Here is a 20,338-nt window from a genome sequence, read left to right on the forward strand (position 1 = left end):
AGAGGAATGTTATTCAAAACACCACCATGTGGTTTACGTGAATAATCATTTTTACTGATAACTTAACTTTTTCTTACTTATGTTTGGGTCCTGCAATTGGGGGACAACAACCCCAAGAAGCACTACAGGCTGGGAAATAAGTGGTTAGAAAGCTGCCTGGCAGAGAAGGACCTGGGAGTATTGGTTGATAGTCGGCTGAATATGAGCCAGCAGTGTGCTCAGGTGGCCAAGAAGCCCAACAGCATCCTGGCTTGTATAAGAAGCAGCGTGGCCAGCAGGTCTGGGAAGTGATTGTCCCCCTGTACTCGGCTCTGGTGAGGCCGCACCTCGAGTACTGTGTTCAGTTTTGGGCCCCTCGCTACAAGAAGGACATGGAGGTGCTCGAGAGAGTCCAGAGAAGGGCAACAAAGCTGGTGAGGGGTCTGGAAAACAAGTCTTACGAGGAGTGGCTGAGGGAGATGGGGTTGCTCAGCCTGCAGAAGAGGAGGCTCAGGGGCAATCCTATCACTCTCTACAGTTACCTTAAAGCAGGCTGTAGGGAGGTGGGGATAGGTCTATTCTCCCATGTGCCCGGTGGTAGGACGAGGGGGAATGGGCTAAAGTTGCGCCAGGGGAGGTTTAGGTTGGATATTAGGAAGAACTTCTTTACTGAAAGGGTTGTTAGGCATTGGAATGGGCTTCCCAGGGAAGTGGTTGAGTCGCCATCCCTGGAGTTCTTTAAAAGACGTTTAGATGTAGCCCTTAGTGATATGGTTTAGTGGAGGACTTGTTAGCGTTAGGTCTGCGGTTGGACTAGGCAATCTTGGGGGTCTCTTCCAACCTAGATGATTTTGTGATTCTGTGATATTTTAACACAGACCTTATCATTACTCTACAATTTTCTTTTTTGATAGAGAACATTGTTTAGCGATTCCCAATTAAAGAAAAAAAATACCTTTATCTTCTAACTTTCCAATCTGTTTGAAGAATTAATTCAGGTTTTTGTTGTTGTTGTTGCTGTTTGTTTGTTTGTTTTACATCTTATTTTCAGTTAAATTAGTTTAGCAGTGATACATTATATTGTTATTGTTATTTATATATATATTTTTGCCAGTTGAATCATGTACTAGTATTCTTTTAATATGTTAATATATATAAAAAAATATGAAGTTAAATGCAAGGTTTCACTATTAAATAGTATTGTCAGAAAGCCATCTGGCTTAGATTACTTAGATTAGAGAATCATAAATTACAATTTTTTGAAGTCTGAAGTTTAGAAGGAAAAGCACTTCCATTTTACTTTTGCCCAACATATTCTGTGTTACTTTATTATTTGACTTTGTTAGATGGATCATTATTAAAAACTTTTTTAGTTTCCTTTTTTTTTTTTATAGATACTTTATAAGAATGTTTAACTTGCCAAATAGTTCACTGCTTTATGACATACTTGCAGAGTTAGGCAAGCAACATCTTCTAGGTTTGGGCTTGTGAAATACAAACCTTACTTCCTTATATAGGAAACAAAAAAACAAATGATTATCCTTTTCTTAATTTCAAAAAATCTTATTGTCAAGAATGTTGTCGTTAAACAATGAAAAAAGATCAAAGGAATTTGGGTCAAGGTATAAAAACTGTAAAACAGAGGTTAGTAGAGGTTAACATTCCCCTATTAATCCGTTATCTTACTTGCTGATATTGAATCATTTATTCCCGGTTAATCAATAAACATCTTCTAACCACAAAGACTCAAACAGGAAATAATCCATGCATACTAGGTATATCAAAGTGGATGGAAGTACTATCAGTTAAAAACATGTAAGAATTAGCCTAGTGCTGTGGATAGTACCATACTAATTCCTTTTTAGCAAATGATATATTCTTACTGGCTAAATGTTTTTCATCTTCGGATGCTGTATTTGCACCTGATATAAATGTAGTGAAAAATATTTTTATAAAATATGCATATATTTGCATATACAGGTGTACATACATAATAAATATATATAGGATCTTGTAATTATTCATTAATTTTGTAGAGTGAACTATTAATTATTCTGGAAGATGGATGGATGTTTGACTAGGCTGTGCTCACACAACGTCACTTATGATATTGGGAAAGCATAACCTGAAGGCTTAAAGTCATTAGATATATTTAGGCAACTGAACTGTGGTCTATATGCACAGATTAAAAGAGAAAATCCTATATTTTCTCTTACAAATAAATATTTCTGACTGTAACAATGACATTCATGGCTATAGTTTCTAAATGATTCCAAAGACGAAATTGTTAGTGTTGCAGAAGTACAATATGTAAATAAAAAGCTTCCTTTGGGTGTTTGTGATTCTTTCTCTGCATACTAGATTTGATTTCTTTCTTACTGTTCCATGTCGGTAATCCTACCTTGTTATTTATGATATTTTGGAAAAAAAATGTGGGAATTCTAAGTTAAACTGAGTCGCACTCTTTGCCTGGGAGGGTTCTGTTTAGTTGTATTTTATTTTACTAGGAAAGCAAATTTTTAAAAGGAAAACCCAATTACAGATGTTTGTTGCCAAGTATTTTATATGCTATTTTTTTCTTAATTTTTTTTGAGAAAAAAAAAATCTTCCATAAGTAAGAATTATTTTTTTTTTTTAGCAGAAACTGTAATGTTGTTTTATTTGTATATTACTGTAGGAAAAGATGTGTATACTGTTTTTGTTTTTACATTTCACTGAAAATTGGTCATTGGTATGTCATAACAAAGTAATATTTTAATAAAGCAATGTTTTAATTTCTGTCTGACAAAAACAGAATATACTTGCCCTTCATTTTCTTTTTTCCTTTTTTTTTTTTTTTTTTTTTTTTGGCTTCTTTGTGTCTTATTTGCTCTCTTTAGTACATTCAATAAAAAGTCAAGAAAGTCATCTATGATAGACCTTGGTATACAAGGCCATCCTTCCAGCTGATGTTGAATGAGCAGTCTGACTATTCAGAGGAGATGAAATAAAAAGTGATGATGCTACTTTATCTCTACCGTTATAGTGTTGAAAGAAGTTTGCACATTCTGAAGTTCAAACAGTGATGGAAAGGATGACATAAGTTATGTCCTTACATCTGAATGAGTACCCTGTTCTTCAATATTTGTAATTCCTGGGTGGAGATGGCTGACCAAGCCAACTTCCATACCTGTACAGAACTAAATCTGGGTGGGCGTCATCACTCTATTTCATTTCATAGTTTCAGAATAAAGGAGTTTTGGTGAGCATCTCTGTTGTGGATTAACCTCAGTACCAAGCTAAACACCACACAGCCCCACAGTGAGATGGAGGAGAGAAATGGAAGAGAAGTGAAAAAAAGTCATGGGTTGAGTTAAAGACAGTTTAATAAGCAAAAGGGAGGAGGGACCAAATTGAACCAAACCACCATCACCACCACCACCAAAAAAACAACCAACTGAAAAGAAAAAGGAAAAAGAAAAGGAAACAAACAAACAAACACAAACAGAACAACAACAACAAAAACACAAGTTATGCAAAAGCAAACCCCAACCCCACACCACCATCCAAACAATAGCTAGCCAGTGCCCAAGCAACAGTAACCCCTGGTCATCTACCCTCCCAGTTTTATTGCTGAACATGACATTATATAGAATATAATATCAGTTTGGTCAATTTGTGTCAGCTGTCCTGGCTGTGTTCTCTCACACCCTCTTGTCTACCCCAAAATACTCACTGTAGAGCAGAATAAGAAATCAAGAAAACTAAATTGTCTAAGCACTGTTCAGAAATATCTAAAACATCAGTGTGCTATCACACTGTTTTGGTCACAAATCTAAAACTCAGAACCATATGGGCTGCTATTAAGAAAATTAACTTCATACCAGCCTGACAGTACAATCTCACATGGAAGATAAATGTGCCTTAGATTTGATCAAATATTAGATTTGATTCTTAGGAGATTAGGACCTCAAAAGAAATCCATAGTTCACATCAAAATAAAGTCTAAACAAAGTTAAAATTCCAGCCTCTCCTGGATGTTAATCATAGTAGCTGCCTTGCTATGTGATACTGCAAGTGCTATTAAATATCATTTTGATCTTATGTGGAGGGGAAGGAAAAGTTGTTCTTTGTGGAGGTCTGATCTCAGTGATTAAGATCTATCAGAATTTTCAGTGTATGACATTTTATTTTGCTTTAAAATTTCAGCATCTGTCTAAACACGTGCACTTTTGCAAACAAGAGAAACCTCTATTACTCTGCTTTCCTAGGCCAATTAATAAACATACAGGGAATATGCACAGAGGGAAAATAAAGAAATATTTTTGCAATCCTGACTTTACTTTGTAAATCAACAAAGTCATGCTGTTTAGACAATGCTTAAGAAAGTCCTGAACTAATTTTGATGCACTTTGCAGAAGTTTTGCCAAAAATACCTTCTCCCTCTGGTAAATATTTGCACATTCACAACCTATTCCTTTATTTGCCAAGTTGAGCTTTAACATATTTTTTTAACACATTTTTTTTAACATATTTGCTTATATAGTAGTCTTAATGTGAAAAAAAAAAAAAAAGTTATGTGTATTCATGTATCCAGATCAAATTCAAGTATTTGCATTTGTTGCAAATACCCTGTCCATTTTAGAAACAGAAATAAAAAGCAATCAAACAAACAAAAATCTTTCAACTCTTGTCATGTGTACTAAATGGCATACCTTTTCAATAATTTCTACATGAATCAATCTGTATTCTTGGAAGACAAATCATTTTTCCTTCCATATTATTTTAATGTTTGAATTTTCATTTCACTGAGTTAGGTTTTAGGCAAGTATCACATTCCTTAGGACAGGGATACATTATTATATGAACGCTTTTACAATAATAATATTGAAACTTCCTTTATCATTTTTTTTTTCCTGATACCTATCAAGTTAATATTTTTTGATTTCAGTTTAGTGACTCATCAAACCATCAATCAGTGTAACAAAATCCTTCATGGCTTATGACACCACTTCACAGAACAGATTTCTCTCCTTTCTCATATAATTTTCAGTCACATCTTCAGGCATATATCAAGATGCTATGCAGAATTATTTTTTTTAGATTCATAATATTCCTTATGGCTGCCCTAACTAGACACCCTTCAGTTAACATTTCCTCTCAGATGTTTTAGTCTATAAACAAACTTGAAACAATTTATATTATCACTGAGTTAGGTTTTAGGCAAGTATCACATTCCTTAGGACAGCTTTTTCATAGTTCCTTCCTAGCTAAATGTCTGGCCAGGTCATTTTGGAATCTACAATATGTACATCTGAATAAATGCAATCTTCGATGTCAGCAACATTGACAGTGGTGCTTGTCAAGCTAGAATTAATGTAATGGAGAAGAAGAGGAAGACCTTTTTAACCATATGTTTATTCTGAACATTTACCTTAGGATAAGACAAATAGTTTTCTACAAATACTTATTTTTATTAATGCTGGGAAAGATACATGAACATAAATATGAAATTTGAATATATACAGAATATATTTGGTTACAGAATATATTTGGTCCTGAAGGGCAGAGGGGTCCAGGAAACCTGGACACCCCTCAGAAAGGAAGTCTTAAAGGTGCAGGAGCAGGCTGTCCCTACACGCTCTAAGATGAGCCAGCAGGGAAGAAGACCAGCGTGGCTGAACAATGAACTTTTGCTGAGTGTCCAGGAGAAAAAGAGAGTATGTGTCCTGTGGAAAATGGGACAGGTAACTCAGGAAGTGTACAAGGAAGTTGCCAGCATATGCAGAGAAAAAATCAGGAAGTCCAAAGCCCGGTAAGAGCTCAACCTGGCCAATATGGTTAAGGATAACAAAAAATGTTTTTACAAATATATTAACATCAAGAGGAGGGCCAAGGAGAACCTCCATACTTTACTGGACACAGGGAGGAACATGACTCCTGAGGATAAGGAAAAGGCTGAGGTTCTTAGTGCCTTCTTTATATCTGTTTTTACTAGCCAAACCACTTATCCTTGGAGTACTCAGCCTCCCAGTTTGGAAATCTGTGATGGGGAGTAGAAGAAACCCCCCACAGTTCAGGTGGAAACAGTTAGAGACCTGCTGTTCCACCTGGACTGTCACAAGTCCATGGGGCCGGATGGGATCCACTCGAGGGTGCTGAGGGAGTAGGCAGATATGATTGCTGGGCTGCTTTCCGTCATCTATCAGCAGTCATGGTCATCTGGAGAGGTCACAGGTGACTGAAAAGTTGCAAATGTGGTGCCCATCTATAAGAAGAAGGGTCATAAGGAGGACCTGGGGAACTACAGGCCTGTCAGCCTGACCTCGGTGCCAGGAAAGGTGATGGAACAGGTCATCCTGAATGCAGTCAGGTGGCATATGTGGGACAACTGGGGAATCAGGCCCAGTCAGCATGGGTTCATGAAAGACAGGTTCTACCTGACCAACCTCATCTCCTTCTATGACCAGGAGACCTTCCTGGTGGATGAGGGAAAGCCTGTTGATGTAGTCTACCTAGACTTCAGCAAAACCTTTGTCACAGTCTCCCACAGTATTCTGGAACAGCTGGCAGCCCAAGGGTTGGACAGGTACACTCTTTGCTAGGTTAAAAACTGGCTGGACGACTGGGCCCAGGGAGTAGTGGTAAATGGAGTGAAATCCAGCTGGCAACCGGTCACCAGTGGTGTTCCCCAGTGATTGGTATTGGGGCCCATCTTTATTATCTTTACTGATGATTTGGATGAGGGAATTGAGTTTACCCTCAGTGAGTTTGCAGATGACACCAAGTTGGGGGGAAATGTCGATCTGCCAGAGGGTAGGAAGGCCCTACAGAGGGACCCGGACAGGATGGGTTAATGGGCAAAGGCCAATGGGATGAGGTTCAACATGGCTAAGTGCCAGGTCCTGCACTTTGGCCACAACAACCCCATGCAACACTATAGGCTTGGGGCACAGTGGCTGGAAAGTTGTGCAGAGGAAAAGGATCTGGGGGTGATGACTGGCGCTTGCCTGAACATGAGCCATCAGTGTGCCCAGGTGGCCAAGAAGGCCAAAGGCATACTGGCTTGTATCAGGAATAGTGTAACCAGCAGGACCAGGGAGATGATCGTCCCCTTGTATTCTGCTCTGCTGAGGCCGCACCATGAGTCCTGTGTTCAGTTTTGGGCCCTTCAGTGCAAGAAGGACATCGAGGCACTGGAACATGTCCAGAGAAGGGCTACGAAGCTGATGAAGGGCCTGGAACACAAGTCCTTTGAGGAGTGGCTGAAGGAACTGGGGTTGTTTAGTCTGGAGAAGGCTCAGGGAAGACCTTATTGCTCTCTACAACTACCTGAAAGAAAGTTGTGGGGAGCTGTGGTTTGTCCTCTTCTCACTGATAACTAGTGATAGGATCAGAGGGAATGGCCTTAAGTCGCGCCATGGGAGGTTTAGGTTGGAAATTAGGAGATATTTCTTCTCAGAAAGAGTACTCATGCATTGGAATGGATTGCCCAGAGAGGTGGTGGAGTCTCCGTCCCTGGGGGTGTTTAAGGAAAGGTTTGATGTGGTGCTTAGGGACATGGTTTAGTGGGTGACATTGGAAGTAGGGTGATGGTTGGAACAGACTGTTGGACCAGTATTGGACCTCCAATACTTGGTTGGAACAGACTGTTGGACCAGTATTGGACCTCCAATACTTGGAGGTATTTTCCAACCCTAACGATTTTATGATTCTGTGATTCTATGATTAATAAATTCAGGTGAAATACTCAGATTATGTATCTATGAAATGCTCTAAAAAGATGGGGTAAGACTAAAAAATATATGTGAAAGAGATGAGACTTAAAGAGACAAAGACATAAGCCATTTCTGAACAGAAGGTGTGAAGCATAATGGTGTATGAAATAAATTATAAACTGTAAGAGGAAGATGTTATTTCATTTGTTTAATCTATTTTTCTTTAGTGCATGAGCTATAAAACAAAAATAAGTGAGCCCATGTAAGCTTTCCAAGTTTTCAAATGTATAAATGAAATTATTTTAACATCCTTAACTTGTACAAAATTAAATCAGGTGACAAAAAATTAGTATATAATTAGCATCTCATGTGAGAATCAACCTAATTGTGCTAAAGTATTTGGAATAATTTTATTGAAAATAAATTAGCCAATAAGAACTCTTTACAACCATTTGGTCACGTTGTAACTAAATAATTTTGTTACACTCAGAAAAGTAACCATCTAATTAATTATTTTGTTTACAATTAATGAAAAAACATAGTTTGCCTACTTACTTTAGAGATATCATAAATTATATTTGAACATGTAGTTTGATTTAAACATTAGATCCAGAATGAATTTATGTAGGCATAGTCATTAACTTTTTTTAATTGAACTTTTTTTTCCTTCTTTTCACATATTCATACTTAAAACTCAAAAAAGACAAAGTCACTTCCTTTAAGAAAAATGAGAATCTAACATCTTTGTACAGCAGCCTTTAAACTTTTTTCAACAATCAAATAAAATGCTTGAAATACTCATTCAGGTTGTACATCTACCCCATTATCCAAGTCAGGTCTATCAGATGAATATATAATAATTTATTGCCTTATCTTGCATGAAGAGCTTGATTCTAAACTGACAATGTAACAACAAAGAGAATATAAATTAAACATAGATTGTAAGTCTTTTAGCTTTCCATTGTTTCTTTGGGGTATCAGGAAGTTTCATAATTTAAGCGTACATAGTTTGGAGTGTTATCTATCATTGTATATAATATTTTAACTGGGAGTGATGCAACTGCTTTTATAAATTTGAACAATGTCTGAAGACATTAATTTCTATAGCATATCTTACCCAGTCTTCTGTTGGCTTTTCAGGAGATCTCTCTCTTTTTTAGGATTTATGTTGTGCCTTCCAGTCCCATGTAGATGTCTGAGATACCCTATGACAACTCAAACAAGATATTTAAGCAGGTGAATGATATCCATGATGCGTTTCATGGCTTTAGTCTTAGTCTCAGACCTGTTCTGAGAGCAAGCACAGATCAAGGTATAGAGCCAGGCTACACTGCAGTGAGTTCAAGTGAATAAAGCCAGGCTTAATACAGTAAAAATTGGTCTTTTGTACAGAAGACTTTCTGCAGCAAGTCTGATTTATGAAGCAGTACATTGCATATACCAATTATGAAGTCCCTTTCAAGCTGCAGAGCCTAGATATATTATAGCAGCTTATGCTTAGAACTGCCTTGCTCTTCCTCAAAATACATAAATAAATAAATAATAATAATAATAACCGTACAGTAAACCTCTCAGTCAAAGTCCTGCTGTTAAAAATCTTATATTTATGAATTGTGACATCACAAATTCTGCTTGAGTAATCATGATTAATTCTGTGTGATTATTCTTTTCAGACTGAGGTGGAAATATTGTAGGTAAAATTCATTGGAATTATTTTTGTGGTTTTTTTTTTTGTTAGTTTGTTTTGTTTTGTTTTGTTTTGTTTTGTCTTCTTTTCCCTTTATGAAATTTTATGTTCTTTGTTCAAATATTCTTTAGGTTGTCCAGAAAGGATGCTGTTCATCCCTTCGTGATGTTTTTCATCTTCCTTGGAGACCATAAACAAAATTAAGCCATCAGATTAAAATACTTCAACATTTGTTCTACCTGTGTGGCACTTGATATGCAGACAATTATACTATATTGACTCAATTCTGTTCACAAAGTTTCTCTTTTTAAGACAGATTTCATATTTTGTATCTCCTCTACATTCAAAGGATGTTTGTCTGTGGATGCAAATCTTTAATGCAGAATTTAAATTGCTTTTTTATGTGTTTTTTTTTTTTTTTTTTCCTGTTTTGGCAGTCCATCCTTTCATTTGGCCCAAGAGGATATAACAAAACAGCTTGATTAACGGTGTCATCAAAAAATGTTGGGCCTACATTCATGTGTTAGAAAGAGAACTAATTACAAAAATATGTTACCTAAAAAAGATAGTGAATGAAAACACCAAATCCTGTCTTGAAAAGCAGAAATAAAAAAAAAAAAAAAAAAAAAAAAGTAAACAAGAATTTCTCCAATATGCAGCAATTAACAAAAATATAGCTATACAGTGTGATTCATTCATTGACAATTATAACATTTATTAAACCAGAAGTTTAAGTAAAATAAGAAATGATTTGCTAGAATAATTCTAAAGAGAAATAGTATTGAGAACACTGACTGCCAGCAGTCAGTCAGAGCTTATAAAGCAGACAACCTGCCCTTGACAGATAGCTATTCTAATGTATTTTTCAGTCACATATCCTTAATATTACAAAGGAATTATTTTTGTCTGATTATCATATGTACAAAGTAAAGCATATTTTTATAAGTCAACAACTAAATAAAAATAGTTTCACTTCTTCTTCAATTATTCTGTCATTTAAAAATGCTCTATTCTGTAATACTATAGTAATATGGAGTGATTGAACATCACCAAGAAAAACAATGTTGTATTTTGTATTTTTTTCCCCATAGCACATGACGTTGAACAAAGAACAATAAAACAGAAATATCATAGGAACACTTCTGCAAATGGATTCCTTGTGACAGAACTATTGGGAAATATCTGATCAACACTAGTAGAAGGCACAGCTTTGTAGAATTAACAGGTAACAAAAGAGAGAGCTTTTGATTAGATGGGTGCATGGAAAAAAAACTAATTTGACCTTTGATTAAATGATCTCACTTTCCTGGCACCATCACCTACATCTCAATTATATTCTTCTAGAAGAAAAAGTAAATTTGGCTATTATTTTAACTGACACAAAAGGGCAGAATAGTTTCAGCTTTCAGTAGCTCTTGCAGACAGTGAAATGGGAAAATGAGTGGCCCCTAGAATTTCCAGCCTCTTACTTATTACAGGCTGTGACTACTGCAAGCACAGAGGGGATAATCAGCTTGTCAAGAGCCTGCCACAGAGAAAGCGAACATCTAATCACTTCTACTGCTTGAGAAGACTTCTTAGGAAACTGTGGCACTGCATTTACATTTAAAAAGCCATGTTGTACAATTGTGAAAAGAGTTTATTTCAAAAAATACTGTAAAATAGTTCTTAAAATGATTAATTCATTCTTTCCCATGAATACTGTATAAAGAGACTTAAAAGCTGATACTGTTGTATTGAAACGTTGGGTTAAAATCATTAGACTAGCAAATATTTGCAAGAGATAAAATCCATTCATTGCTGAGTGTTGTTTCTTGCACAGAAGAAAGTCTGTGTTATATTTATGCAACCACAAAGTTCAGCTGAATCAAAACACATGTATATTTTTCAGAACTTCAGAATGCATATAACTATAGCAATTGTTAGCGTCTCTCAATTGTACTTATGCTTTGTTGTGGTGATGAGAACCCCTTAAATCAGAGAAAGCTCTCTTTCACAGACCTAAGCCTTGAACACTACTTGTCTTCAAAGTAGAAACCCTGTAAGAGATATAAAATAAAAGTAAAGGTATGAGGAATGTTATCAGATCATAAGGCCTACAAAGAGGTAGATGCAAAGTTTTAGTAAAAAGTTCCAATAACAATTTGTAAGAAAATATAAAAAGAGAGATCACCGCAAGTTACTGAAACTCCACTGAAATGAACCCAGGATATTACTGGAATTCAAAACAAATATAAAGTCTGTTAAAATTTTGAGGGCAAGTGAAAAAATAATTCTAGGGCTTATTTAAGTAGAAGCCATATAAATTCTGTAGGAAATTCCTGGAACCATTTGGAAAGCATAATCAAAGAAGAGCATTGAGAGGTTAGAAGATATATGAAGGGAATTAGAGTTATGAAATAGGATGCTAATCTGTTTTAGCATCAGCTGCTATATAAAGATTAAAAAGAGGATAAAAAACCTTAAGAAGGATGAACATTGTGAAAACTAAAGGGTGAGATCAAATATTAAACCATGCATGATTAACATGCCTGACCTAAACCATTCAAATGTGAAAGCTAGGAGTAAGTGAATTATAAGCAAATTATCAAAGGACAAGCCAGATGCTGTATTTCCTCAGGAATGCTATTATACCAGAATATAAACTGGCATGCAATTAGTTTGTGCAAGTATTACTTTTCAGTAATTAAATTAAAAAATAATAAAAAAGAGTAAATTTATATCAAAGAAACTGACACATTAAAAGAGATTAAATCTGATATAGAGCAAAGCTTTGTAGCAATAAGGGAAAAAAAAATAACTAGGTCAATCTAGAGCCCTAATTTCAGGTATGTTGTTTTTATTTTTATTTTTTTTATTTTTTTTATTTGTTTAGGTTTTTGTTTAACATTACGAATTTTGCAACAGGGAAAAATCATACATGAAAGAGATATCAACAGCACATGACATTCTCTACAGAGGATGCAATTGGAAATACATATTTAAAATTATGTTGAAAAGAATACCATGATTTCACAAGCTTAAATTGCAAGGAAAAATAATAATAGAAATTATGCTTCAGAATAACTGAAGTTATTGTGATCTTGTCAAATAATACGTTTCTTTTCTAGCTCCATAAATGTATGTATCATGCTCTGTTGCATCTTGGTTTTATTGACTTTGGGTAAATTTCATAAAATCTACACAAGTATCGTAAAGAAGATATCTCCAGAAGCACCTGTAATACTGCATTCAGCTCATCACAAAGATGATCAAAAGTCTGGAGCACCTCTCCCACAAAGACAGGCTGAGGGAGTAGGGGCTACTTCACCTGGAGAAGAGAATGCTCCAAGAAAACCTTGTAGTGGCCTTCCAGTACCTAAGGGGGAACTACAGGAAATCTGGGGAGGGAGTCTTTGTTAGGGATTGTAGTGATAGGACAAGGAGTAATGGCTTTAAACTAAAAGAGGATAGGTTTAGAATAGATATAAGAAAGAAATGTTTTACCATGAGGGTGCTGGAGCACTGGCCCAGGTTGCCCAGAAAAGTTGTGGATGCACCATCACTGGAAGTGTTTAAGGGGAACCTGATCTAGTGAAAGATGTCCTTGCCCATGGCAGGACGGGTGGAATTAGGTGATCTTTAAGGTTCCTTCCAACCCAAATCATTCCATGATTCTAGGAAGATGTTGCAGTGAAGACAAGTAAGTAACTAAGCAGAGCCAGGGGACTGAAAAAAAAAAATCCACCATGCTCAGTTTCAGTCTGGCATAGAAAGGTAAGCAAGGCTAGAAATCAAAGAACACCATTATCATAGAAGTAAATGTTGGAAGTAGAAAATGTATGTGAAGACAGGCAAGACACATTGGTCTGAGCACAAAATCTGCACACCTGTGTCTTTCAGACACAACTGCTTTGTTTGCAAAAACAACCACTTCCATCCCTGGAGGTGTTGAAGGTCAGGTTGGATAAGGTCCTGGGCAACCTGATCTAGGGGGTGACATCCCTTCCCATGTCGGAAGTGTGGAACTAGATGATCTTTAAGGACCCTTCCAACACAAGCCATTCTATGATTCTACGATCACCAATAGATTCCCACAGGAATCCATGTTCTGTTCCATTCAACATGCTTATAAATGATATGGAAAAGGTCCGAAGAATGACGTGATAAAGTTTGTTTACTTTAGTAAGCTATTCGAAGTGATAAAGACAACGGGTGACTAAGAAGAGCTCCAAAAGCACAATATTTTGCTGAATGGTTTGGAGAATAAAGTTGGAGATGAAACAAAGAAAATAGGTACAGTGATGTATATAGGACAAAAACAAAAACAAAACAAACAAACCAACAAAAGAAGACAAAAATAAATTAGCAAAAAGAAGAAAGATAATGCAGTTATAATAATTTCTTTCTTATTTAAAATCATTATTTATTAATGGTAAAGTGCAAAGTAAAATATAATTTTAAGAATTATTAAGAAAAAATAAAAAGAAAAAAAAAAGAAAAAAAAGAAAAGTGAGAAAAGAGCATGCCACTGAATAAGCTTATGGTATACTCACAACTTTAGTAGTATATGAAGTTCTTACCTTAGCATCTGTAAAATTTTAAATGAGAATGAATAGACAGTACATTCCCCTTTATGAGTAGAAGGACATAGGCTTTGTACTGACCTGACCCTTCAGGATCTCAGGATTTGTCTGGGTTTCACTTGACCTAAGTTGGTTTTAACTTGTAATAGTTCCGTACTGGTCAAATGACTATTGCCTGACATGCTGTAGCTGGGAGTACTGCATGTGGCAAAGGTTTGTCACCCCAAGGTAGAAATAGATGGTAGCTCTTTGTGTAAACTGAGTCTGGGGAATGTGCTATGCAACTTTCAAGACCTATTTTTTTTTTTCTCCATAAAAAGAAAATATATTGGATTTCTGTGGCAAGGTTTTAGTAGCTGGGGGCTGCAGGAGTGGCCTCTGTGAGAAGAATTCAGAAGCTGCCCCATGTCAGATATGGTTCATTTCCTGCCAGCTCCAAAGGGACACACCTCTGCCCAGAGCTGAGCCAATAAGTGATATTGTTTGTGCCTCTGTGAGAGCAGATTTGGGGGGGAACCTTCTGCACAACAGCAGCTGGGAGAGCGGTGAGTGAGAAACAGCCTTGCACACACTGAGGTCAGTGAAGAAAGGAGGTGGAGGAGGTGCTCCAGGAACCAGAGCTGAAGATCTTCTGCAGCCCATGGTGTACCATGGCAAAGTGAATTTCCTTCTGCGGCTCATGTGGAGCCCGTGGTGTAGCAGGTGGATCTGACCTGAAGGAGGCTGCAGCCTGTGGAGAACACCCACTGGAGCAAACTCCAGCCTGGACCTTTAGCCTGTGGAGAGGAGCCCACGCAGGAGCATGAGATATGGCAGGAGATGCTGCCCATGGAAGACCCATGTTGGAGCAGTTTGCTCCTGATGGGTGGACCTTATGGTATGGATGCATACTTGGAGCAGTTCTTGAAGAGCTGCTACCTGTGGGATAGCCCACACAAGATGAGTTTGGGAAGGATCACATCTTGTGGGAGGGATCCCACATTGGAGCAGGGGAAGAGTGACTGTGAAGGAGCAGTGGAGACAAAGTGTTAAGGACTGACCACAGCCCCCCTTCCCCTGTGTTCCTCTGGGGGAAGAGGGTGAATGGGGAGAAAGTGTTTTCAGTTTGCTCTCTTTGTTTCTCACTTCTCTAGCTTGTTAGTAATAGGTAATAAATTTCTCTAATCTCCTTATGCTGAGTCTGTTTTGTCCATGACAATAATTGCTCAGTGAACTCCCTGTACTTATTTCAACCCTTGAGCCCTTTCCATCATGTCCCCCCCCTTTCTTTCATATGAAAATGGGAGGGGGGAGTGAAAAAGCAGCTGTGGTAGAGCTCGGCTGGTCAGCTGGGTAAAACCACCACAAAGAGACAAGAAAGCATACAAAAAAATCCATGCATGTATAAAATAGAGGGGCAAAAACTTCCACCTACCAAAACAATACTGTAATCCTCATGGCATAAATTAATAAATATATAAAAATTAAAAAACATATGAATGTTGACAAGTGGTCTCCTTCTTCTTGAGGGAGACTGAAAGTTTCAATTTTTCAGTGATCCACAGCATCATTGGAATGGTGACAATGAAATGAAAGAAAAGAGTTGGTCGCAGTATGGCATTTTTATGTAATGATATGTATTAATGTAATTTTTCTGAATTAATTGGATAATTTAGACTATTAGATGGTTAAAACATTAGTTGGATTAAAATTGATTTCTGTGCTCCATAAATATACTGTGTTCCCTTTTGCCACTAAGAAAATTTTAGGTTTAAGAACAGGGACAAGACAGTAGACACAATCAATTATTAAACAGAGTAGATCATTCTCGTAGAGGAAAAATGAGTGATGGAGAATATAGTGAAAATATACAAAGCAAGTAATGGCAGTGGAGATAAAGACACATTATTTCTTCCCTTTCTTAAGGTAGGAGAGGTCATAAATAAATAAATATAATTATTTATTTATTTAAATGTGGGTATCAGTTTAAAAAAATAAAAATAAAAATAAAACAATCATGTACCTGAGTGGCAAGATAAATTGTCACATGACACTATGGATGCATGGCATATCATAGTGTCATGACACTATGGATGCTCAACCTTCGCATCATCTGAAGAACAAAAAAACTTAGGAAAGAAACACCCTCAAAGACTTTAAATACAAACATATTATTTCTTGTAAAGGAAGTCCAGAGCTACAAAATCTTGTATATATCATGGGGTTGCATGTGTTGCATGCATGGTGACACCACTTAACTTTTTTTTTTTTTTTTTTTTTTTTTTTTGTCATATCTCATCTGTCCTTGGATCCTTGGCACACTGGTACGTAGGCAACTACACCCTATCGGATGGCAGGGGATAGAGAGAGAGAGTTACAAAGAAAATAAAAGAAATGCTCTCTTGGAGCAATGGGGAAGATGTGAGAAGGTCATCTCTTCTTACATATTCATATATGTATTTATTTATTAAAGGAAACTGTTATAAAACTCTACATTTATACACATAGAGAGACAATCCCTGAGGTAACAGTACCAAAAGAAGTCACAGAATCACAGAATCGTAGGGGTTGGAAGGGACCACGAAAGATCATCGGGTCCAACCCCACTGCCAAAGCAGGTTCCCTAGAGCAGGCTGCCAAGGTAGGCATCCAGATGGGCCTTGAATATCTCCAGAGAAGGAGACTCCACAACCTCCCTGGGCAGCCTGTTCCAGTGCTCTGTCACCCTCACTGTGAAGTTCTTTCGTATATTGGTGCGGAACTTCCTGTGATCCATTTTGTGGACATTGCCCCTTGTCCTGTCCCCACAAACCACTGAAAAGAGGTTGGCTATATCCCTCTGTCTCCCACACTTAAGGTATTTATAAATATTAATAAGATCCCCTTTCAGTCTTCTAAATGCTACAGATACATTTTAAGATGAAAACTAGGTGAGAATATAAACACTACATTCACCTCCTCAAATTAACTAATGTTTTTGTGCTAAAACCTTAAATGTCCTTTGATCCCTATAAAGTCTCCATAAAGTAAGAAACAGTTGTCTTTGATGGGTGTATTTCCCCACCTGAATAATCCTGTGAACAGAACCATCTGATCTGACCTATGCATCTCAAAGTCATCAGACTAATCATAAGATGCTCCAGTTATAGTCAACAATAAGAACCATATACTTCCATGACATAGTTATCTCTCAGGTATCTTAAGAAAAGAAAAATTCTCATGACAAGATTTAAGAATTTATATAAGTCAATTCATACTCATGTTTTCTTTCAGACCTATGATTCCTTAGTTCCCTGGGCTTCTTTCCCTTGTGGTTGTCCTATATTTGAAGAATTGGCTACAGGTGTTTACATTCTCCTGTAAGCCCTTCACAAACATTGTTAGACAGATCTCTGATTTGTTATATGCCTAATAAAATCAGATAGCCCTGATGCACAGCTGTCTTTAAAGGTGATTAAAAAAAAAAAAAAAGTGTAATTCTGTAATACACCTACATACCTATCTGTTTTTTGTTTGTTTGTTTGTTTTGATTGTTGAATTTTTATTTTTTACCCAGTATTCCCAGAATATAACTTGCATAAGAGGAAAAATTCAACATTCACCCTACTCTATGCTTTAATAAGAATTTTCCAATTTAAGGAGATTGCTGAAAAGCGGGTACATCTAGGCAGAGATCATTCTGAAGGGTTTAATTTGGAGTAAAGAATGTAATGAACATTTCTAGCTTGCTTAATAATTCACATTTTTTCTTGAAAAAAAAGACACGCAGAGGAGAAAGAAACTGATTATGATATTTCTAAATAAAAATATAATAATTATTACAGTACTGATTTTAAAATAAAAAATATGTCTTTAAGAAACTTTTCTGAAAGGCCATTACTGCTACTCTGTAAGGTAGTTTCTATATGTAGCCTACTCTGTAGACTAGTCTTATATGATATCTTAAAATGAGATAAGGAAAAAAAAAAGATTTTGAAAATTGTAAATTATATATATATTTAAAACAATTGATTTTAACATGTTCAGTCTTTTGACATTACAGAAAGATAATTTTCAGTTTTTTCAAATGATCAAAAATAGTATTATGGGGAGACAGTTTATGATATTATTTATGAAATTCTTTTAGGAACCACGTATACATATCATGAAAGCCCCTGACATTAAATAATATATAAAAAGCAAATACTGTGTGAAAATTATTAAATGGGTGCAACAGAATGTAATAATATAATTTGAATAAAAATATCCTTAGATAAATGTTTCATTTGGGGAGGGGGGAGGGGAGGGGAGAGGAGAGGAGAGGAGAGGAGAGGAGAGGAGAGGAGAGGAGAGGAGAGGAGAGGAGAGGAGAGGAGAGGAGAGGAGAGGAGAGGAGAGGAGAGGAGAGGAGAGGAGAGGAGAATTATTTTTATTTATTTATTTATTTATTTTTGTTAGGTTTTACTAATGTTACACTTTCTCCTTGAATTTCCAGATCAAATTGTAAACAAATTAATAAATAAAAAATAATAAAAAAAAACAATAGGAGAAAAGTAATTAACTAGTAAAAATATATAACTATAATAAATTAAACTGAATGAATATGACATCATTTCACAACACTTTTTACAAATTTCAGCTGTATATTAATACTGAAATTAGCCCAGTCAGATATTTCAATGTAAAACCTATTGAAAATGTTTGTTCTTAGACACACATTTGGGACAGTTTTGCTTTTTTCTTTAAATCACTAACAATCAATTGTAATGCAGTTACTATTGGAGACAGTCAAGTGTAAGGAATGGATTTTGAAAGCAACCATTGAACCTTTACAGTTTAGTAACACCTCAGAAAAAGATTCATAGAACTTCATGAACTTATGCAATCTCTTGTTGTACCTCACCGATTTGCACCTCCCAGGAAATTACATTTATTACTAGACCTTGTAACGTACTTTTAAACTGAAAACAGCAAGTAGGGGTGAAAGAGAAGCCTGAAGCTGATTGAAAATCTTAATGAGTGAAGCCTCCTTGAAAAGACTTTCAGAAAAGATATTAATCATGGAAAGGTCTCATAATAATTATAGTATCTTGAAACATGCAAGTTATCTGGGCAGTAAAATGGGGTCTACACAATCAAATTATTACAGGTATAATATAAAAGTGCCTCCTTTTTGTGCTTTGCTCCCCCTATTAGCACGTTCTCATTAGCCAAGTTAAAGTATTTCATTTCTACAGATTTTATAGTAGATAGGTTTTATATTGTTCTTCAGGGGCTACAGGACTCCTAACATCTCTTCAAAATGCACATTGAACCAGCAGTTTTAAGTACAACATGCATGCATTCCTACATTTTAAGAATATCTTTAAATCAAACACACTTTGAACACATAACCAAGTTTCAGAGATTCCCATTCCACAAAGAAAACATAGCTTTCGATGTGTTCTTCATCTTCTTCTTCTTTTTTCTTTTTTTCTTTTTTTTTCTTTTTTTTTTATTTTTTCGTCATTTCCTTTCCTTTCCTTTCCTTTCCTTTCCTTTCCTTTCCTTTCCTTTCCTTTCCTTTCCTTTCCTTTCCTTTCCTTTCCTTTCCTTTCCTTTCCTTTCCTTCCTCTCCTCTCCTTCTCCTCTCCTCTCCTCTCCTCTCCTCTCCTCTCCTCTCCTCCCTCTCCTCTCCTAGAGTCTCCTCTCCTCTCCTCTCCTCTCCTCTCCTCGAGTCTCCTCTCCTCGAGACTACTCTCCTCTCCTCTTCCTTCCTTCCTTCCTTCCTTCCTTCCTTCCTTCCTTCCTTCCTTCCTTCCTTCCTTCCTTCCTTCCTTTTCTTTTTCAGAAAGAGGAATAAAAGTGCATGTTAACTGGTAAACTAGTGTAAGTGGTTGATATGAGTAGCCCGTAGTAGTACCTTGTGCTTCCTGATTAAAAAACAACAACAAAAAAATGTTAAGTTGATGACTTATCATGATGAAGTCCATATGGAGATTTATGGTCAGATCAGATCACTGCTGTAAGTTTCTCCTTACTATTTCTATGTGGGAAACAGGCAGTTGAAAATACTTTTTGTTGTTGTTGTTTTCCCACAAGCTACTTGTCATACATAAAAGAGTACCTTTTTTGTTCTTTTCCCCAGAAGGTAGGAGTGAAAGTAAAACAAGTTTTAGTTAAGTGAAAATGTGAAACAATTTAGCCAATTTTACTATCAGCTGCAATTTATTCCATTGTTCTCTGTTTATTTTTTCTCCTCCCTGCGATAGCTGCGTATGTTATACTGAATTCTACTTTTTCCCAGCTGTACACCACTTATGCTTAATCAGTCTTCCTTTATCAGAACATTAAAAATGTTCAGAAGGTACTGAAGACAGATTTTTTTTTTTTCCTCAAGCTAGGTCTCAAAATCAGGTTATTTTCTGTAACCAAAAATAACCATTATTTCTAAAAATCTTCTACTGTGATGA

This window comes from Cygnus olor, chromosome 1, assembly GCF_009769625.2.
Source record: "Cygnus olor isolate bCygOlo1 chromosome 1, bCygOlo1.pri.v2, whole genome shotgun sequence".
NCBI classification, from domain to species: Eukaryota; Metazoa; Chordata; class Aves; order Anseriformes; family Anatidae; genus Cygnus; species Cygnus olor.